The sequence below is a fragment of the Carcharhinus amblyrhynchos genome, chromosome 30 (assembly GCF_965287045.1).
Source record: "Carcharhinus amblyrhynchos chromosome 30, sCarAmb.v2.hapA, whole genome shotgun sequence".
Lineage (NCBI taxonomy): Eukaryota > Metazoa > Chordata > Chondrichthyes > Carcharhiniformes > Carcharhinidae > Carcharhinus > Carcharhinus amblyrhynchos.
This window is the reverse complement of record NC_137353.1, coordinates 7781823-7803140: the sequence shown is the minus strand read 5'-3', so window position 1 is coordinate 7803140 and position 21318 is coordinate 7781823. Positions and strand designations below refer to the sequence as shown.

General features: G+C 46.8%; 1 protein-coding gene across 4 annotated transcripts in view; it reads right to left on the bottom strand.

Annotated features, from left to right (window-relative positions):
• rerea (arginine-glutamic acid dipeptide (RE) repeats a) overlaps window positions 1-17603 on the bottom strand; it is a 529737-nt gene extending 512134 nt beyond the window's left edge. For all 4 annotated transcript variants that reach the window (XM_080215241.1, XM_080215245.1, XM_080215246.1 and 1 more), the window contains exon 1: window positions 17436-17603. The gene's annotated coding sequence lies outside the window, so the exon portion shown is untranslated. The remainder of the gene's footprint in view (window positions 1-17435) is intronic.
• Between the last annotated feature and the right edge of the window lie 3715 nt (window positions 17604-21318).

Below are 21318 nucleotides of genomic sequence, written 5' to 3'. Positions count from 1 at the left end.
CTATGACTGTGTGTGGCCAAATTCCCCTCCAACTCAATTTTCAAATTTGATGATACCCCTCATAGTGGGTCGGATCTCAAACAATGACAAGACAGAGTACAGAAACAAGATAGAGAATCTGGTGCCATGACAATAATCTCTTCCTCAATGTCAGCAAAATGAAAGAGATTGTCATTGGCTTCAGGAAGCGAAGTGGAAGACATGCTCTTGTCTACATCAACGGGGAGGAAGTGGAAAAAAGTTGAAAGCTTCAAGTTTCTAAGTGTCCAGATCACCAAACTATCCTGGTCTCTCCACATCAACGCTATAGTTAAGAAAGCCCACTAATTCCTCTACTTCCTCAGGAGGCTAAGGAAATTTGGCATGTCTGCTACGACTCTCACCAACTTTTACAGATGCACTATAGCACGCATTATTTCTGGCTGCATCACAGCTTGGTATGGCTCCTGCTCTGTCCAAGACCACAATAAACTGCATAGGGTCATAAACAAAGCCCAGTCCATTACACAAACCAGCTTGCCATCCATTGACTCTGTCCACCACACTTATTGCTGCCTCAGAACAGCAGCCAGCATCATCAAGGACCCACACATCCCAGACATCCTCTCTTCCATCATCTTTCATTGGGAAAAAGATACAAAAGTCTGAGGTCATGTACCAACCGACTCAAGAACAGCTTTTTCCCTGATGCCATCAGACTTTTGAATGCTCTTTCTCAACACCCTAAATATGAATGTAACACCACATTCTGCACCCTCTCCTTTCCTTCTCTACGTACAATATGCTTTGTCTGTACAGTGTGAAACAATATTTGTCAATGTATATTAATTCATGACACTAACAAATCAAATAGTGCAGATCCCAAACATTCTGAAATATTGCCAGACATTTCAAAGCACTGCAAATTTTCTATGTTCTTTAGTACAAATATATAGTAAAAACATACCTCAAACATATGCTGCATTGTTCATATCACTGAAGCAGTTTCCACTCCACAGTATTGCTTAGTACATCGCACAAATCTAAATCAGAATCTGGCAGAGTAGATTCACACCACTTTGACACTAACCCCAGTACAGTTGCAAATCTTGCATGTCCTTGCTACCTTTCACACCTATCTCGGGCTAATTTAGGCATTTACAAGGTGGCAATGATCTTACAAGTTTTCTGTAAACATTTACATTTTAACTTCCTTCTCCATCTTTCTCAGTCTTCCATGAAACTTCTACCATCCATGCCCTATGTTTCCGTGTGCAGCAGGTGACCCATTGCCTACTGTTCCTCCTAAAACAGAATGCCGACATTCCTTCATCAAATTCAATCAGCCAAAAATTAATATAAAACTAATAGCTCTCATGAAAAAAAAAGCAGCTTTTCTCCATTTCCAACTTCCATGTGCCTCAGGACTCCTGATTACTTTGCAGCAAGTGTTACGTTTCATTTAGTTGGTAGAGAGGAAAGAAGAAACCAGTCAGAAAACAAAAATAATTCGTTAAAATTTCCATGTCATGAGAAGTAACAAAAGGTTAGTCCTGCCAAAATCAGTCATTAGAATCAGAGAAACAGATTGCAAACCCATTGAAATGAAGACAGCTGTTTTTACAGCGAGACACAGGAAGATATTACATTTTTAAAATTAAACAAAACCAATAGAGTGGCTTGAAAAAAGCAAGACTTGATGCATTCAGAAGACAAATTTTACCATAAGAGAAAAAGGAAAACGGTGGGACTGTTTAGCACAGCAGTTTAACATACTGTCCTTTTATCTGAGACCAGAGTTCAGATGCAGGCCAGGCTGAGGAGATGAAAGGCCCCTCTCACTCTGCCAGCTGTAAGAGTTCTATGCAAAACAAGTTTAAGCATCTTAACAAAATTAGCTAGGTTCCTGGTGGCCACAAATCCATGGCAGAAAATTGCCTATAATTTGACAGTGTCACTCAGGCAGACTGTAAGGATGGCTAGTGTAGGAAATAGAAATGTTCAGAAATAGCATGCTTGCAAAGTTGGAATTGAAGCGGATTAATGTGGCCGAGTGGAGGGTGCTAATGTCCTACATCTAGTCCTTGCTCTGATTGTCCAAACTATTCCATTCTCCAAGACTTGATATTTTTCACCCTAACTAACACTTGCACCAAAAATGCAAACAGAAAAAACTGGAATAAATGTAATGGTACTTTGAGGTAATCTTTGGTTCTTCAGTCATGGGAGTTAAGCTAACACCAGTCAGATTTCCCAGTGAAAATCTCAAATGTGTGCGCTTCCATTTTTCATCAAGCTTTGAAATTCTTACTTCTTGCATTAAAATTCATTGAATTAGAAAAACAAGACATTATTTGAAATAGATTTAATGAAACAGATTTAAAACATTACTTTTTCTTCTTTATCTTTGTATCTTTATCTCTCAATTCCAATCTTTCTTCTCCTCTCATTATTAATTTTCCTCTTTATTTTGCTTTCTGCATATAAATTTTGTGTTGAATGAACTACCCTAGCTTATACTTCCAGGTTGAGACTCTGCATGCCACAGTAAGGATGCTTCAATCCAATTAGTTGATTGGTAGACGGTTGCTTTTCTTGGTCATTAAAGTCCCAGATCCCTGTGGAGGCACCACCCTGTGCCACATTCCTGATGGCTAGGTTACCACTCAAAGTCCCTTTAAAAATCTGTGGGCAACTGTAAGCGTAATGATAATTAGCAATGTTATTTGCTCATCACTGACTACAAAATCTGGGCCAATGTCGGCTGGACTGATTGAAATAGAAATATCTCGTGTAATAAAGACTTTGGTTTGTTTCTTAGCCCTTGTGGAACAAATGCACAAGATCCAGCAATACTCCCTCAGATGGAATGTTGGTGTTGCCTAAGGCTGTGGGAATTCCCCACACAAGTTCCTGCTCCATGCCATCCTATGAATGAGAGACAACAAAAACCAAGCAATTTCACAAAGACATGCTCACAGGTTTAGTCAGCCACTTAAACTTCATGCCTACAGTTTCAAGTAGTACTTGAGAACACAAACACAGGAGAAAGAAGGCTTACAACCCAAAGAATGGCGTGGGAGACTCCAAGAAAATACAAATGGATAAGGAAGGGAAACTATCTTTTCAACGACATCCATAAATAGAGATCTTTTACTTTCCACTCTTCTGCTGACCTAAGATAGTTGCTCGCAGTCCTCTAGTACTTAACCAAATGGCTACGAACCTAGACAGTAAATGTGCAAGGTCATCATACTGAAGCCTGGCCAGTTTTCTCTATCCCCACTCTCCAGCAAACATCTTTGGATGGAAATCAGGAAATGGAATCCAGTTTGGGGTTCCCCCTCTTTAATTGCATTCAAACATTTACACCAGGTGAGATCAGCTCACATCAGCTGTGCAGGAACTAAATCTAGGATCTTGGTTTCGTGTCGTATTAACTTTCAGTAAAGCCACAAAGTTTCTGAAACCAAATTCAAGCCCATGATTTTTTTTGCTTGTAACCCTTTACTCTTTGCCTCAGGGTTTACACAAATCACAAAGCCAGAAGTCAGGGATGAAGATGGGAGACCAAAGTTTGTTAAAGAAATGAGCAACTAAGCTCAGAAGATTCCAGATTCAATTACCTGTATTTACCCAGGTGGGTTATTTCGGATAGGGAGCAACACTTCAGTTCACTGAGTATACTTTGATGTGAAAGAGAAAAAATAACTTGAATGTTTCCTTCTTCTGTTGTTTGCAACAACTTTTCACTATCCAGTGATCATTGCTGGAAGTAGGGACAAATCAGGCTTTCTGCATTCCTCCTTTCCCCCACAATCAAACATACTGTTGACATTGGAAGAATGATAACTGAGATGAAGCAGTGGAGATAATTGAAAAAAATTGACAACTTTCTTTTAACTGCACAAAGCTGGCTGACACAAAAGGAACGGCGTACATGATACCAAAGGAATGCTGGGATGCTACAACAGACACCTACCCTCGACACGTGGTCCTGCTAAATCAATTTGTCGGTGAGAAACTAACAGGTTTTCCATCAATTCTGGACCAGTGGATTTAAAATCAGCAGGTATTTTAAAAAAATACTCACATTGCTTTTGTGCCATGCTAATACTGCTGCCAGATTTTGACAAGATTTCATGCAGCCATTGGCAACGCCAAACTAACCTTGTCAAATTCACTATGGCCAACTGCTGAGAAAGGACTTTTTTAAAAAAAACTGATTCTACCCAGCAGTAGGCCTTAGTAAATCTGACAGGTTTACTTCATTTTGTGTCATGCACTGCAAAAGATCCATACATCAAGAGCCTGTAGCACTAAAAATACCATAACACTACGTTGCATTGCCCAAGTCTCTGCAGCCAATGCTGCATATCAGATTCACTAAATCTAGACAAATTGCTTTTTTTAAAAAAGGTCATTCACCATTGTTTTTAACCACAGGAAATCAAACAAGTTTATCTAGCTGCTATCACTAGTTGTGTAACATGACATTCTGAACTGGTGGCACCTAACACAATATAAAAGCAGCTTCAAACAGCTGGAGGAGTCCAAATTCTATTGTTCTGCTAATAGTAACAGTGCACTAAGAATTTTCTAGTTGATGTGTATTAACAATCAAATGGAAAGACTATGAACAGAGTAAGATTGGGGGCAATTCTTTGAGTTTCAGTTTTCTGAACTAATATTCCTGGTATGCAAATCAGTAGAGGAAACATGATGTAATGATTATTTTAAGATGGTAGAAATTATTAATTGAGATAGTAGGAGGCAAAGGGGACGGAGGCAGGCAAAAGATACTCCACATGGCCACATCACATCAGGGCGGCATGGTGGCTAGCACTGGTGCCTCACATCTCCAGGGATGCGGGTTCAATTCCCAGCTTGGGTCACTCTCTGTGTGTCATTTGCACGTTTTCCCCATGTCTACGTGGGTTTCCTCTGGGTGTCTCGGTTTCCACCCACAGTCCAAAGATGTGCAGGTTAGGTGCATTGGCCATGCTAAATTCTCCCTCAGTGTACCCAAATAGGTGCCACAGTGTGGTGCCTAGGGGATTTTCACAGTAACTTCATTGTAGTGTTAATATAAGTCTATTTGTGACAATAATAAAAAAACTTTAAACTTTTCATCATGTCAACCTTACCAACACCTACCACAGCTGCACAAACATACAATGGTGAACAAAGCTGGGATTAACCATATCTACCACAATGAAACAGCCTACTAAATCTTAATATCCAAACTCACAGACAAGAGTTGGCCATGTAAGTGAAGCTAATGCAGTTGTCAAGGAATTGCACCCAGACTCATGCAAGTCACAAGTGTTAAGTTTCCTTGAAAGTAGAGGTGAAAACTAGAAGGACATTTGGGCAACAATTTCACTTCAATTTTTGAGCCAAATTTCCAAATGTGTCACTTTTGTTACCTTAGATTTAATTACAATTGAGCGAGCAATGCTCAAACTGTTTCAAAAGCAGTGAATTGCTTATTTTGCCTGGCTTGAAGGCTAGATCTTTATCGCCTTCAGAGTCAAGATGGGGGAAAAAAATAATAAAAGTACGTCCCGTTAGTAATCCAGCTGTCATCCACCTAGGATTCGTAAGTAGTAATTTAAGATCAAGTGTAGTTTTGTTGTCCTGCACTTCAGTTAAAGCCTTGAGATTACACTGAGGCTTCACTTGAAGCAATTTTTTAAAGCAGCCTTTTGGCTAAGTTGCAAATGAGATAAAGCCTTGGAGGCGGTACAATGCCTGCTCCAATCAACTTGGATCATTTAGATCAAGTCCAAGTGGTGTGCCTGTCTTGTCAGTTTGGATCAGGAATATCTCACTTGTTGAGACTTTGAATTAGGGTTTGATTGGGTTGAATTGGTTATACCAAACTATATTTCAAAAAAAAAATCACAATTTGGTCTCCATTTCTGACTATATTCAAGCTCTTTGAAGAATCTGCTGCAGGAATGAAACACAGTAATTTAATAGCCTGCATACCCTCACATCTTTGTAGTCTGTTGTATTATCCATCTAGATTCTAACCTCGCTTCACCATTTTAATGCTTTTTTTAAAAAATGACATTCCCAATGAAAGTCAATAATGCAGAATTAAATCATACAAATTAGAAAGGTATCAATCAGTGTTAAATTTACAGATCATAGATGGTGCAAGAGTGCCATCATTAGTTTCAATGTGCCCAAGACAGAGGGAAGAAGGGAACATGGGGGTAATGCCCACAATTGTCAAAGAGTCTGCCACCAAATGTAGGCCTAGCTAGTGAGTGAAGAATAGCCACTGAAGAACAACAGGGGAGTAAACAACAATACCCCAACACAGGTCAGTGTGGTTTAAAAGAGAATGGAATGGGATGAGGGATGGGGGAATGATAATTTTAAATAACTATACATGCATCAACACTGAATAATACTTTGGCACATGCAGATTCTTTCTTCTCTATTTTGACAGCTCTCAGGTACCAGTAAAACCGTTAGGCACAGCAGCCATACTTTCTCCTTACATTCATGAAACTGTCTACTAGTCTAAAATGGGGCATTTTGACAACAAGAGCTTGTGCCACCAACTGTTCAGATGCAGATTCCAACTCTGTCTGCAGGCATAAAGAAACTCTCTTTTGTTACTAAAATGTTCAGCAATACTACCAGGACATCAACTTCTATAAGCAATGCCTCCAAACCCTACACCTTCAAAGTGCACGTAAAGCACAATGCACAAAATAGTTTCAATAAATGTTTCTTCGGTAAATATTTACAAGCATGAAAGTTATTATGGATCATTTTTACAAATAGATTCTATAAACAAGATGGAAGAATCCACTTCTAATAGGTGTCTGCCTAGATCTGTGTAGTTCTGGGAAAGTAACAATATGGTCAGCATGCAGGATGCAAAATATTTGTAAATCACCATCTACCTGCAGATGTATTTAACTCTGTGAAACTGTAAGTTTCTCTTTGTGGACAGCACAGTTGCACTGTGCTTAGCACTGCTGCTTCACAGCACCAGGGACTTGGGCTCGATTCCGGTTTGGGTCATTGTCTATGCAGAGTCTGCAAGTTCTCCCCTGTGTCTGCATGGGTTTCTTCCGGGTGCTCTGGTTTCCTCCCACAGTCCGAAAGACATGCTGGTTAGCTTCATTGGCCATGCTAAACTTTCCCTCAGAGTACACGAACAAACACTGGAGTGTGATGACTAGGGACTTTTCACACTAACTTCATTGCAGTGTTAATGTAAGCCTACTTGCGACAGTAATAAATAAACAAATTCAATTAAAACCAACAAACAAAATGCATTAAATTATACATTTATCAAAATATTATATGCAATCTGCAATTTTCAACTTGTACCCTATGTGCTGGTAGGACATTTTTCTTTGGAAAGTTGTTCCGCTGCAGACTTAGAAAGCATTGCAAATAAAAATAACAGCAGGCAGCTTGGGATTTATATGTCTATTCATTCTACAGGCCACTGGTTGGTATAGAGTTTTATGCATCCAAAAGATTATTTGCATGCCTTTGGACACACAACAATAGGAATTTCAAACTCCCTACACTATCAAGCAAGCCCTAAAACATAAGCTGTATTTTCCATGAAACAACAGATGGCCAGGGACTGATTCCTAAGGTGTTTGCAGTTATTACTGGTTTAAGCCTGCATGTCCACAAATGGCAGCATGACTCACGAGCGCGCACACAGCACGACACAAAGAAACAAATTTGGGATATAGGAACTATTGTTTCCTGAACAATATCTCAATGAGAGAATGAATGAATCTATTCAGATACCTGCCTCATATTTATGAAAAGGTATTAAAAAATTACATGGAAAAATATAAATCACCTAGGTATACCTTTAACCATATAACTAGTATATAACTAGCATAACTAGCTACACAGAAAGGAGAAAGGCAGATTGTTCATTTTACCAGGAAATGGGAGATATATTTGTGTAGTTTTAAGAAGTGTATAATAGTGTGATGTTACATTAAGGGGTTTACACAATTAGAAATTTCTACAATGTGCACCTCACAAAAAAAAACACGCTGTTTAGTGATTGTATCTCACTCTTATGGCAGTTAGTCATCTGAAAATCCACCAAACTATGCAAAAATTGCACTCTTAACATCACACAGTGGAAAATCTGGATTAAAGTTGTGGAACTCCAGATTATCAGGTTTGTTATCTTTGTGTTCTTATTCCACAATTCATTTCTATGGAAGTGCTGTTTGTACAGTGCGCCAATCTCATCCATAGTGAAGCAACTGCACCTCTCTCTATTCAAATCTGAAAGATTAACATCCTTCTGCATTGATGGAATTTTTACACAAACACATCAGTCCAAAGCCCTGGCAAAGGTAACAGTGGTATAATGCTGGGCAGGTAAAACCCTTGTGTATTTACCTCACCACTTGAAATTACAATATAAACATTACTTTAAACCTGGCCTATCATCAAGCCACTTTACTGCTCCACACCCCACCCCCACATGTTCCATTGTCTATCACAACAGGACAAAATACAGGTGTCCAAAATAAGAAATCATGAATTCTCAGGAGGTGAGGCTGGGATGTGAAGTTAGTGTAAATAGCTTAAAAACCTATTTCACACCAACTTACAAAAATGAACCAACACTGAAGTATTATCTGCAATTTTGATGAACCAATATAACATGCTTTTTAACAACTCATCAGGGCATTTGTTAGCCAAATTTACTTGGGCAACTTTTGATTATAAAAATGGAAGCATCAACAAAGGCAACCAAATGCTCCTAAAATGAGCAGATACAGGAGACGTTTTAGGAGCAGCCTAATAGGTCACATGGGTCAGTGTGCCTTTTGTCAACTATGTCTGCATCAGCCATGGGGAATTAACTAATCAAGCACTCCCAGAAGTTCAGCACAAGGTAGCCCCAAAGCAAATGTCCTTTTGGCCAAAAATAAGCCTTAAACTCATCTTAGAAAATCATTCATCACTGTGCATTTTCGACACCGTTCATCTGTTTGGTCTCAGAGCAAGTCTTTGTGCCAATTTATATTGAGGTTTCAGTGCTATAGACGCCAGTCCAACAAGAACTGGAATGAATCCATTTCAGAAAGTATACAGGCACCAGACAAAATAAAATGCTCTTTGCCATCAGCTTGGACATGAACCCTGGCTACCGGAATGAAAATGAACCAGTCTGACCTACTGTTCCTCTATCTGGGCTCTACATTCTGCCCTGATCGGACATAATTCGACAATTTTATGCTCTAAGACCATAAGACATAGGAGCAGAATTAGGCCACTCGGCCTATCAAGTCTGCTCCACCATTCAATCTTGGCTGATATCTTTCTCATTCCCATTCTCCTGCCTTTTCCCCATAACCCTTGATCGCCTTATTAATCAAGAACCTATCTATATCTGTCCTAAAGACACTCATGACCTGGCCTCCACAGCCTTCTGCTGCAAAGAGTTCCACAGATTCACCACTCTCTGGCTGAAGAAATTTCTCCTCATCTGTTTTAAAGAATCTTCTCTTTAGCCTGAGGTTGGGCCCTCTGGTTCTAGTTTTTCCTACTAGCAGACATACTCTCCACATCCACTCTATCCAGGCCACGCAGTATCTGGTAAGTTTCAATAAGATCCCCCCTCATCCTTCTAAACTCCAATTAGTACGGACCCACTTTCCCCAGCTGTCCCTCATACGACAAGCTCTTCATTCCAGGGATCATTCTTGTGAACCTCCTCTGGGCCCTTTCCAAGGCCAGCACATCCTCTAAGTGTGCTGTATTTCCATGATTCTGTTACAGCCTACTTTTTAAGTTAATGTCACACCACATTTTAAGGATAGTTATTTTTATTATTCCTGTGTTTGTCCTTGAGGTGAGGGTGCTGCTGCATATGTAACTGTTCTGAAAAAATGGCACAGAGCCTTCTTCCTGAATCAAAAGCAGTACCAACCAACTCAAGAGCAGTTTCTTCCCTGCTGCTGTCAGACTTTTGACTAGACTTAGCTTGCATTAAGTTGATCTTTCTCTACACGCTAGCTATGATCATAACACTACATTCTGCACTCTCGCCTTTCCTTCTCTATGAACGGTATGTTTTGTTGTGTATAGCGCATAAGAAACAATACTTTTCACTGTATGTTAATACATGTGACAATAATAAATCAAATCAAATGTGCAATGTTTAAAGTGGCTTGCTGGGCCACATCAGAGGGCATCAGCAATCAACCACTGTGTGACTGTATGTGAGAATATATTCAACAACCAAAGTACCAACTTTCGTGTTGTAAAACATCCTCGGGTGTTTTGAAGCAACCATAACAAATATAAAATTGATACTGAGCCACTTTAAGGAAATAGTTGGTGAAAAAGGGTAGGTTGAAGAGAGTCAGAAACAAAGATAGAGAGAATGAGAGAAAGAGAGGTAAAGTTGTTGAAGCAGATTATTTCTGAGTTTTGGGTTGAGGCAGTTGAAGGCATGACTGCCAATGATGGAGCAACTGAGGGAAGGTTTCCTGAAAGGGAGGGAGGGGGGCTGTTGTTCAAGAGGTCCGAATTGGAGAAGAGATCTCAGAAAATTGTAGGCAATGTTTTCTTCAAAAAATAACCTACTGTTTTTCAGTGTGCAGTCTCTTTAAGCTTTTTAAGCATGGTCACACACACTTGTAATTAATCACAGAACAAGGCCTGTGCTGTAACTTTCAGCCTGCTGCACGGCCAAGGACCCACACAGATTAGCAGGAACACTGGTTACAGGGCTGCAGAAAGTTAGAGATACGAAGGGGCAAGGCCACAGAGGGATTTGAAAACAAGGATGAGGATTTTAAAAATCAAGACATTCTGGATCAGAAGCCATTCTATTTGAGCGACCACAGGAGATAGTTAGAATACAGACAGAAGAGTTTAGAACAAGTTCAAGTTTACAGGGGTAACAAGTTCACTTCTATTAAAGGCATGAATGAATCAATGTGTCTTTTCCTTTAATCTCCCAGCTCTCATGGCTATTTTCTTTAATACAATAAGAAGTTCCACAACACCAGGTTAAAGTCCAGCAGGTTTATTTGGTAGCACAAGCTTCTAGCTTTCAGAGCACTGCCCTTTCATCACGTAAGTAGGAGTTCTGTTCACAAACAGGGCATATAAATACAAACTCAATTTACAAAATAATGGTTGAAATGCGAGTCTTTACAGGTAATCAAGTCTTAAAGATACAGACAATATGAGTGGAGAGAGGGGTAAGCACGGGTTAAAGAGATGTGTATTGAGTTTGTACCTTTATATGCCCTGTTTGTGAACAGAACTCCCACTCATCTGATGAAGGGGCAGCACTCCAAAAGCTAGTGGCTGGTGCTACCAAATAAACCTGTTGGATTTTAACCTGGTGTTGTGAGACTTCTTACTGTGTTTACCCCAGTCCAATGCCAGCATCTCCACATCAAATTTTCTTTAATGCAGGACAACAAATACGAGCACTCAATTATGTGACTGCTGCAATGGGGTTTGAACTATCAGTGGACAATTGGTCCTGAACCATAAACAGGGAACTACAGTTCTGCTTTGAAAGTGTATCCTCAATTCATTTTATCTAATTTTTGTTTGAAAGAATCTGTAAAATATTTTTTGCTCACTTTCCAATTAGCTGGACTTGCAGCTCCACAAGTCCTGTAATGGACAGAGTATAGGATTCATTGCTCTCTCAGTAATCTGCACCTTTTCTAATGTAGCTACATCCCTTCAGAAGTAAGAATATCCAAATGGAATCTCACTAATACATTGCACAATGTTATTATTCATTGCTGATTGGAACTTCACATTTAGGCAATGCCCACCAACATTCTGTTCACATTATTCAAGACCTCAAATTATCAAAATATTTTTAACAGCACTAATAATTACAACCATATCAGTTAATTACCTTACTTAGCAGTGACTCTCACAACATATTGAAGCTATTGTAAAACAGTGAAGTGTTCTGTCCTCAACACTTACCAAAAATCAAGCAACGAGCATAGGATAAGAAACCTTGTATTTCAGTCAGTCACTGAAGAGAATTTGGGAGGGCAATGTCCTGTTTGTCCCAGAACAGAAAGAGGTTAAAAGGGTTCTTAATCTAGCATGGTTCTACCTTCGCACCGTTGTGCTACATTTGAGTGTAATGCAAGCAAATCATTCTTCACACAGAACAAATCACATCTCAGTTCATTCCACCACCCACTGTATCACATTTCAAAAAAAAAATCTGTGGTAATTGTCTAACCTTCCCCAAATTCAAATGTCTCATTCAAGCAGCACAGGATTTTGCTGATAAGTGCATGACCATTTGAAAATACACATGCTAGGATATTTCAAGGCAGAACACTCTAATGGTGTTATTGGGAAAGAAATGTGTGGGCAGCAAAAGATGAAGATAAGTGGGGGGAGGGGGGATTTCCTCAGATGGTTTAGCAAGCTTATGAACCATGCATAAAGATCTAAGGTTCAATCTTTGCTCTGTGCTGTGTTAGCTAAACTCAGTCAGAGCCACATAGGGCCACTGAAACTGAATTCAGATTAAAGGACGGGGAATTCAATCAAGATTCTGACTCCTGATTCAAATCCAGTGATCTCAGCTGGAAAGTGCACATCTGCTGACATCAGGGAAGAGGATGATCAGGCTCGCCTGTGATGCCCCCCAGATTCAAATAAGTTGCCGACACTCACCATCAAGGCTCACAGATAAATAACCACAGCTCGAGATACTTGAGGGAAACTGAAATGAGTGAAGGCATCAAGGATTTGATGCTTTTAGGAGAGAGTAAATAGGTAAAAGGAAATCACTCAGGTTACGCATCCCCGCAACATGTTCCACCAAGTGGTTATTTACTAAGCTGCCAGAGGGGAATTTTTCATGTATGACTGGCCCCTGTCAAGGGATATATACATTAGATCTTTCACCATAACAGCTGTTGTACCCCCTCATCCCATGCTGCCTTCAAAAGAACTGCAAAAGACAATAGACACCACAGCAGAGTAACCACCAGCAAGTACAAAAAAACATAGCCACTGCCATAATATAACAGCTGCGTTGGAGTAAGTTACAGGCTGTAACACAATCTTGGGGGTTAGAGTCAGTTGATGCTCACAAACCACTGAAGCTCTCTCTCAGTTTATGAAATCTGAACCCCTTGATTGTATTACAATCCTGGCAACACACTCACGCTCAGTTTCACAGTTATTGTTGCACACATCTCGAAATGTGTAAAGCCTCTGTTTACATATAGATACCATTCAATTTTAGTATCAGCTCTTAAAGCATTAGTCACAGCATTTTGTCATTGTCACCACTGGAATTCCTGTTTATTCAGTATGTAGGAGTTATGTCTGTCCTACAATTTGCTGCATGACTTTTGTCCTCTATTTGATGCATCATCCTTAATCTTTGTTTTATTTACCTGATTTTGCATACCTAAAAGTTGATCATTTTGATATATGCAAATATTTGTAATATACCAGGATCACACTGTCTTCGTAAACAAGCATGTTTACATTCAACAATCCAAATGTTCAATAATCACACCAAAATATACACATTCCACACCCATATCTCAAGCACTAATGACCTTTGTTATTCACATAGAAATGTACCGCATAACAGCCCAATTGCCATATTTACTTTCACATAGAAAAGCAAACCATAGGCCAAACATGCAACTAAAATCTGATCAAAACCACTCCTATAAAAAGCACGGAAACGTTTAGGGAAAGCTTTTTTCAAATCTTACATTTATTTATAATAGTGAGAAACTGCAGTTTCTAATCTACACAAGGAATCAAACAGATTATATTATTAGCTAACTGCTTTTAGACCTCTGGAGTTTCAGTCCCAAACCTACACTGTTGCTAAGGTTTTCTTAAAAACTATCATTCTTTGCAAACATGTGAGCGAGCAGTATTCACACCACCACATTAAAGTACACACAAAAAAAACAAACACCACACACTACTTTTCGTTCAGCTTGGCTAATGAGGGCTAGACAGGCCATTTAAGGTTACTCCACCAAAATAACAGCAGACCTAACCTTCTCATTTTTCACCAGGCTTGGAACTTACCAGATCTAGAGAGGGGAGGAAGGGCAAGAAATAAGAAGCAACATCACTGATGAGTTTCAAGGCAAGAGGTGAAACACACAAATGAAGATTGGCACAGAGAAGCCACAACGAATAAAAGAATGAAGGAAAATATAACAAACACGATCTCCACAAGTGTCACTCTCACTGTTAAAGTTGCACAATGACCACAATTGTTCTGAAGCCAAGAAGCAGGGGGACAGGGGGACAGACAGCGACAACGAGCCGGGGGAATAGAGAGAGAGACAGACAGACAGAGACGACGGGCGAGTGGGGGGGGAGAGGGAGAGGTGACGGGCGAGCGGGGGGGAGAGGGAGAGGGAGAGGCGACGGGCGAGTGGGGGGGAGAGGGAGAGGTGACGGGCGAGCGGGGGGGGAGAGGGAGAGGCGACGGGCGAGCTGGGGGGGGAGAGGGAGAGGGAGAGGCGACGGGCGAGGCGGGGGGGGGGGGGGGGGGGGGAGAGGGAGAGGGAGAGGGAGAGGCGACGGGCGAGCCGGGGGGGAGAGGGAGAGGGAGAGGCGACGGGCGAGTGGGGGGGGAGAGGGAGAGGTGACGGGCGAGCGGGGGGGGAGAGGGAGAGGCGACGGGCGAGCTGGGGGGGGAGAGGGAGAGGGAGAGGCGACGGGCGAGGCGGGGGGGGGGGGGGGAGAGGGAGAGGGAGAGGCGACGGGCGAGCGGGGGGGGAGAGGGAGAGGCGACGGGCGAGTGGGGGGGGGAGAGGGAGAGGCGACGGGCGAGCGGGGGGGGGAGAGGGAGAGGCGACGGGCGAGCGGGGGGGGGAGAGGGAGAGGCGACGGGCGAGCGGGGGGGGGAGAGGGAGAGGCGACGGGCGAGGAGAGGGAGAGGCGACGGGCGAGCGGGGGGGGAGAGGGAGAGGCGACGGGCGAGTGGGGGGGGAGAGGGAGAGGTGACGGGCGAGCGGGGGGGGAGAGGGAGAGGCGACGGGCGAGGAGAGGGAGAGGCGACGGGCGAGCGGGGGGGGGAGAGGAGAGGCGACGGGCGAGCTGCTGGGGGGGAGAGGGAGAGGCGACAGGCGAGGCGGGGGGGGGGGGGGGGGGAGAGGGAGAGGGAGAGGCGACGGGCGAGCCGGGGGGGAGAGGGAGAGGCGACGGGCGAGCCGGGGGGGAGAGGGAGAGGGAGAGGCGACGGGCGAGCGGGGGGGGAGAGGGAGAGGCGACGGGCGAGCGGGGGGGGGGGGAGAGGGAGAGGCGAAGGGCGAGCGGGGGGGGAGAGGGAGAGGCGACGGGCGAGCGGGGGGGGGAGAGGGAGAGGCGACGGGCGAGGAGAGGGAGAGGCGACGGGCGAGCGGGGGGGGGAGAGGGAGAGGCGACGGGCGAGCGGGGGGGAGAGGGAGAGGCGACGGGCGAGCGGGGGGGGAGAGGGAGAGGTGACGAGCGAGCGGGGGGGAGAGGGAGAGGCGACGGGCGAGCGGGAGGGAGAGGGAGAGGCGACGGGCGAGCGGGGGGGAGGAGAGGGAGAGGCGACGGGCGAGCGGGGGGGAGGAGAGGGAGAGGCGACGGGCGAGCGGGGGGGAGGAGAGGGAGAGGCGACGGGCGAGCGGGGGGGAGGAGAGGGAGAGGCGACGGGCGAGCGGGGGGGAGGAGAGGGAGAGGCGACGGGCGAGCGGGGGGGAGGAGAGGGAGAGGCGACAGGCGAGCGGGGGGGAGGAGAGGGAGAGGCGACGGGCGAGCGGGGGGAGGAGAGGGAGAGGCGACGGGCGAGCGGGGGGGAGAGGGAGAGGCGACGGGCGAGCAGGGGGAGAGGCGATGGGCGAGCGGGGGGGAGAGGGAGAGGCGACGGCGAGCGGGGGGGAGGGAGAGGCGACGGGCGAGCGGGGGGAGAGGGAGAGGCGACGGGCGAGCAGGGGGGGAGAGGGAGAGGCGACGGGCGAGCGGGGGGGAGAGGGAGAGGCGACGGGCGAGCGGGGGGAGAGGGAGAGGCGACGGGCGAGCGGGGGGAGAGGGAGAGGCGACGGGCGAGCGGGGGGGAGAGGCGACGGGCGAGCGGGGGGAGAGGGAGAGGCGACGGGCGAGCGGGGGGGAGAGGGAGAGGCGACGGGCGAGCGGGGGGGAGAGGCGACGGGCGAGCGGGGGGGAGAGGGAGAGGCGACGGGCGAGCGGGGGGGAGAGGGAGAGGCGACGGGCGAGCGGGGGGGAGAGGGAGAGGCGACGGGCGAGCGGGGGGGAGAGGGAGAGGCGACGGGCGAGCAGGGGGGAGAGGGAGAGGCGACGGGCGAGCGGGGGGGAGAGGGAGAGGCGACGGGCGAGCGGGGGGGAGAGGGAGAGGCGACGGGCGAGCGGGGGGAGAGGGAGAGGCGACGGGCGAGCGGGGGGGAGAGGGAGAGGCGACGGGCGAGCGGGGGGGAGAGGGAGAGGCGACGGGCGAGCGGGGGGGAGAGGGAGAGGCGACGGGCAAGCGGGGGGGAGAGGGAGAGGCGACGAGCGAGCTGGGGGAGAGGGAGAGGCGACGAGCGAGCGGGGGGAGAAACAAACAGCGAGCAGGGGAGAGAGACGAGGAGTGGGGGGGGGGGAGAGACGAGGAGTGGGGGGGGGGGAGAGACGAGGAGTGGGGGGGGGGGAGAGAGGAGGAGTGGGGGGGGAGAGAGGAGGAGTGGGGGGGGAGAGAGGAGGAGTGGGGGGGGGAGAGAGGATGAGTGGGGGGGGAGAGAGGATGAGTGGGGGGGGAGAGAGGATGAGTGGGGGGGGGGGGAGAGAGGATGAGTGGGGGGGGGAGAGAGGAGGAGTGGGGGGGGAGAGAGGAGGAGTGGGGGGGGGAGAGAGGAGGAGTGGGGGGGGGAGAGAGGAGGAGTGGGGGGGGGAGAGAGGAGGAGTGGGGGGGGGAGAGAGGAGGAGTGGGGGGGGGAGAGAGGAGGAGTAGGGGGGGGAGAGAGGAGGAGTGGGGGGGGAGAGGAGGAGTGGGGGGGGAGAGAGGAGGAGTGGGGGGGGAGAGAGGAGGAGTGGGGGGGGAGAGAGGAGGAGTGGGGGGGGGAGAGAGGAGGAGTGGGGGGGGAGAGAGGAGGAGTGGGGGGGGGGGGGAGAGAGGAGGAGTGGGGGGGAGAGAGGAGGAGTGGGGGGGGAGAGAGGAGAGTGGGGGGGGGGGGGAGAGAGGAGGAGTGGGGGGGGGGGGGGGGAGCCAGGGAGTGTTGAAGGAGCTGAAGGGAGATAAAGGAGTTGGTGTGTAGTGGAGGCAGTAGAGGGAATAGAGGGGTTGAGGGTGTGGGGGGGGGGGGTGTTGCTCAGTGCCAGCCACAACGAACCCACAACAATACCCTCCTCCCTACTCCTCTCCCCCTCCTCCCTCTCCCTCAGCAACCCCCCCGTCCCTCAGTGGGGGTCAGGCCGCTCCTTACCTTGCTGTCCCTCTACCGCATCAGGGGCCGGCCCGACTGGGTCTTCACAAGGGAAAGAGAAAGAGGAGTTGCTGGAGATGGCATCGGGCTGCCTCCCCCCACCCCCCCCAGGGTCTCTGTGTCCGGGCCCGGGCCGCTGCCGCTGTGTGTCTGGGGGGTGGGTTTCTCTCCGGGGGGGGGGAGGTCTCTCTCTGGGGGTCTGTCTCAGTGTTTGTGAGGGGGTGTGTGTAGGGGGGGGAGGGGGGGCTGAGGCTCTCGGAGCCCGGGGTAACCACAGGACACCGCGCACCCACCAGTAACCGCCGCTCCCATTGGCCCGGACCGCAGCCAATCAGCACCAAGGAGAAAGAGGACTGAATTGATTTAAAAAAATCAGTGACAAAAAACACTCAGAGAAAGTGTACACACTGGGGTCTGTGTACACACTGGGGTCTGTGTACACACTGGGATCTGTCTGTGTGTGTGTGTATATACACACTGGGGTCTGTGTACACACTGGGATCTGTGTACACACTGGGATCTGTCTGTGTGTGTGTATATACACACTGGGGTCTGTGTACACACTGGGATCTGTGTGTGTGTATATATACACACTGGGGTCTGTGTACACACTGGGATCTGTGTACACACTGGGGTCTGTCTGTGTCTGTGTGTGTGTATATACACACTGGGGTCTGTGTACACACTGGGATCTGTGTACACACTGGGGTCTGTCTGTGTGTGTGTATATACACACTGGGGTCTGTGTACACACTGGGATCTGTGTACACACTGGGGTCTGTCTGTGTCTGTGTGTGTGTGTGTGTATATACACACTGGGGTCTGTGTACACACTGGGATCTGTGTGTGTGTACACACTGGGGTCTGTGTACACACTGGGGTCTGTGTGTGTGTATATACACACTGGGGTCTGTGTACACTCTGGGGTCTGTGTGTGTGTATATACACACTGGGGTCTGTGTACACACTGGGGTCTGTGTGTGTGTGTGTATATACACACTGGGGTCTGTGTGAGTGTGTGTGTGTATATATATACACACTGGGGTCTGTGTGTGTGTGTGTGTACACACTGGGGCCTGTGTACACACTGGGGTCTGTGTGTGTGTACACACTGGGGTCTGTGTACACACTGGGGTCTGTCTGTGTGTGTGTGTATATACACACTGGGGTCTGTGTGTGTGTGTATATACACACTGGGGTCTGTGTGAGTGTGTGTGTGTATATACACACTGGGGTCTGTGTACACACTGGGGTCTGTGTACACACTGGGATCTGTCTGTGTGTGTGTATATACACACTGGGGTCTGTGTACACACTGGGATCTGTGTACACACTGGGGTCTGTCTGTGTGTGTGTGTGTGTGTGTGTGTGTATATACACACTGGGGTCTGTGTACACACTGGGATCTGTGTGTGTGTACACACTGGGGTCTGTGTACACACTGGGGTCTGTCTGTGTGTGTGTGTATATACACACTGGGGTCTGTGTACACTCTGGGGTCTGTGTGTGTGTATATACACACTGGGGTCTGTGTACACACTGGGGTCTGTGTGTGTGTGTGTATATACACACTGGGGTCTGTGTGAGTGTGTGTGTGTGTATATATATACACACTGGGGACTGTGTGTGTGTGTGTGTACACACTGGGGTCTGTGTACACACTGGGGTCTGTGTGTGTGTACACACTGGGGTCTGTGTACACACTGGGGTCTGTCTGTGTGTGTGTGTGTGTGTGTATATACACACTGGGGTCTGTGTGTGTGTGTGTGTATATACACACTGGGGTCTGTGTGAGTGTGTGTGTGTATATACACACTGGGGTCTGTGTGTGTGTGTGTGTGTGTACACACTGGGGTCTGTGTACACACTGGGGCCTGTCTCTGTGTGTGTGTGTGTGTGTATATACACACTGGGGTCTGTGTACACACTGGGGTCTGTGTGTGTGTGTATATACACACTGGGGTTTGTGTACACACTGGGGTCTGTGTGTGTACACACTGGGGTCTGTGTACACACTGGGCTCTGTGTGTGTACACACTGGGGTCTGTGTGTGTGTGTGTACACACTGGGGTCTGTGTACACACTGGGGTCTGTCTGTCTGTGTGTGTACACACTGGGGTCTGTGTGTGTGTGTACACACTGGGGTCTGTGTGTGTGTGTACACACTGGGGTCTGTGTGTGTGTGTGTGTACACACTGGGGTCTGTGTGTGTGTGTGTGTGTGTATATATACACACTGGGGTCTGTGTGTGTGTACACACTGGGGTCTGTATACATAGTGGCGTCTGTGTGTGTGTACACACTGGGGTCTGTATACACACTGGGGTCTGTCTGTGTGTGTGTACACACTGGGGTCTGTGCACATACTGGGGTCTGTGTGTGTGTATACACACTGGGGTCTGTGTGTGTGTGTGTGTGTACACACTGGGGTCTGTGTACACACTGGGTGTGTGTGTGTGTGTGTGTACACACTGGGGTGTGTGTGTGTGTGTGTGTGTACACACTGGGGTCTGTGTGTGTGTGTACACACTGGGGTCTGTGTACACACTAGGGTCTGTGTGTGTGGGTACACAGTTGGGTCCATGTGTGCGCACACACTGGGGTCCGTGTATGCATGTGTGTGTGTGTGTGTGGATGAAGGAGAGAGAATTTGTATAAACCAAGGGAGGAACTATATACACGCAGGAGTATCTATAAACTGGCGGGAGAGAATCTGTATGACCTTGAGGGGAATTTGTATAAACTGGGGAGAGGGGCGATCTGTATAAACTGGGTGGAGAATCTGTACAAACAGGAGGAGAAACTAAACCAACGGGGGAGGAGGGAGAGAACCTGAATAAATCTGGGGAGGGGGGCTATAATCTGTATAAACCTGGGGTGTGGTTGAGAGATTCTGTATTAACTTGGAGGAGGCAGGGTCAATCTATAAACTGGGGGAGGGGTGGAGAGTGAATCTTTATCTGGTGGGGGGGGTAGGGGGCAATGGGACCTGTATAAACTGAGGGGGAACAGAGTGGATGCTGCAAACCAGGCTAACTCTGTGTTGCACACATTAATGTTTAAAATGTAAGTAAATCACTAGGCTAGAATCTAAATGCTTCACACACTAGGTTGAATATTGAATAACTCACTGAACTGAGAGTTAAATGCTGCACACGCTAGGTTACACAGTGAATAATTCACTCAAGAGTTTAAGTCGCTGTGGCAACATGCACTTTTACACGCATGTTCTAGTTCTGGGCTATGGGCCGGAGTTCTCCGATCTCACTCACAGCTGGGGTTCACTGGTCCTACTGCTGTGAATGGAGGTCTGGCTGAGTGCAAAATTCTCCACTCTCGCTGACAGCGATGGCAGAATGTACAAGACCAGAGAATATTGCCCATGATTGCGCTTCCAGCTTTCTTGATATCATATGGTTCACCCACTCTTACTGTCTGCTGCCGACGTCAATTTGAAGGATTTGCAGGTTTGAGAAAGTCAAGCTGTTTGGCTATTTTACAAATACACCATCCTTGGTCATCAGAGTGGAGGGCTGGCATGCATTATTGACCCCTTTAATCACATTTGGATTTGATGTTTTAAGTTTCCTTTCCACTTTGTCTTTTGTTTCAGGCGGTTCCCCTCCTTTTAGGGAGCTGCCCCTTTTAATTTACCCCCTTGCCAATTTGAGTTAGTTTATTTGGTTTGCCAAAAAGATTGGTGGAACATGAACCCAGAGCTTTTGGCTTGGGCAGGGATGCTATCTATTGCACCACAAGACCTCCATATACAAGGGTTAAGCAGCGAATAAGAATCAGGTCAAATAATAGTGAAAGCAGAGGCTAACAAAATACTACTGTCATCAATTTTTTACAGTTGCACTATAGAAAGTTGCACCTTTCTG